This window comes from Olea europaea, unplaced genomic scaffold (genome assembly GCF_002742605.1).
Source record: "Olea europaea var. sylvestris unplaced genomic scaffold, O_europaea_v1 scaffold911, whole genome shotgun sequence".
Classification (NCBI taxonomy): Eukaryota; Viridiplantae; Streptophyta; class Magnoliopsida; order Lamiales; family Oleaceae; genus Olea; species Olea europaea.
The window spans coordinates 22,071-24,150 of NW_019267589.1; positions in this window are offsets into that span (position 1 = coordinate 22,071).

A 2,080-nucleotide genomic window follows, 5' to 3' on the forward strand; every position below is an offset into this window, starting at 1 on the left:
TCATTAGTTGTATATCTTTTTGCTAGTTGTATTCTTCAATATTCAAATCCCAAATTTAAATACAAATATTGAGGAATTAATTTGTTTTGATACGTAATTTACCCGCAAGAAAGTATCTTTAACTCCTTTTATTTGAAAGCAAGATCCATATTTATAGACTATTTAAGCCCTTGTTTGAACCACATTATTTTTCTTATAATGCATTTTTGAATAGTGTATTGATAGGAAATGTGTAGTTAAAATGTAAAGAAAAATTTTGAATTTGTGTGTAATATTATTTTATTGAAAAATGTATGGTTGAAATGATGTCGAATCACTGTTTAAGAATGTATTTTAAAAAAAAATGTGGCTCGAACATGGCCTAAGTCAAAAAATAGAGTCCCAAATAGGATAGAGAGTCATAATTATGGTCAAATTAGAGTTTTTTAAATCACAAAAATTAATTTTTTTTCTTATGCAATTTAGTCCCTATTTCTTCTTTCTTGCTTAGATTGAGTCCTTGACATTTTCATTAAGGTCATTCAACTTCAAAACATGAATCTTGCATATCCAACTTCCAAAAAATGTCCAACTTTAATCCTTTTTTTTTTTCAATTGTTGCTTCTTTTCATTTGTTCTCATTCAATACCAAGTTTTCTCTTAAAAAAATCAATAAACAAGCATAATTGTGTATCAAACTCATAATCACATCCAAAGACTACTTTTGATGGCCAAGATAAATTTACTATTTACACTTATTAATCTATATTATAGGAAAGGTTTTAGACATACTTAGATTTGAATCAACTCAGAGAATGATTCGAACTTTCCTACCAAATCAATATGAAATTAATATACAACTCCAGGTAGAGGCAGAAGAAGGTCTCAGAGTATGGTCACAGATCTGGAGTTGCTTTCTTTAAATCTTCACAATCATATGAGAACCTTTATTTTTTTTCATTTTTTTTTTTAAGAATTCTGATGCCTCACATTGATAAGAAACAGTACTTGACCATCACGCGAAGCAAGATAAGAGCTTGCAGAAAATTCGTACGCAGTGGCGGATAGTGAATTTTCCTTTGAGAGCAGGGAACGAATTAAGTAACATTGAATTCATCAAATAACAAAATAACAAAATAAACAATGTATGCCAATGACCGGAGTTGGAACTAAGAAGCAACGCTCATGGCAGTTATTCAGGCCCAAAACCATAGGGGGCCTACTTTGCCCCAAAGTGAATTTTTTTTTTTTTTTTTTAAGAAGGAAAAGGAAAATAATTTTTTCATTAATTGTGAGATTATTGAGATATTTATTTGTTGTTTTAATGTTGAATTTTAAGTTAGCAATATATTATATAACACACTGTTGAATTTTGTATTTATGTTGGTTTTGGAGGCCTAATTTTTGAACTTCGTCTCGGACCCCGACAATCACAGGACCGGCCTTGGTGTACTGTGGTTAAATTTACACAGGCATGGACACTTTAAATGGCAAGTAAGGTAATTTGAACTTGTTGCCTCTTACAAACTAATCCATCGGAAGTTCTATTAATCATCACGGATTACATGTAGCTTTTTCTTTTTCATTCTGTTTTTGGGAAAATGGAATATCAATCATTGAGATGATACTTTTTATGTTCTTAAAATCGTGGTTTGAAACAAAATAAAACCTCTAAAAATGGCTTTATTTGATTTGAAAATTTTAGAGCCATTTAAAATGATTTTGTTTTAAAATAGTTTAACATCGGCTCATGTTCACATCTAGTTTATATGGAGACTACATATTTTGCTAAAGCGTAAGTCTTGTGGCTACATTCTCGAAACTCAAAACGACATCTGAATCATGTAATGAAGGTATATCAACCAATGAAAACGGACCTTCATTGGCACCTGTCTCAAGCCACTTGTAAACAATTGCATCACTTGGCTTGAACCACTTTCTATCCACATGTTTTCCTAACCTTTGTGCCTCGCATGGTTGATTGCCTGCATGACTAACAGCAGTTCAACCCCTAAAGGCCACCGTACATGGGTAGATATAAATAAATATATATTTTTTATCTTTTATTTCCCATTTTGGAGTCACGATTATCAACTTATTT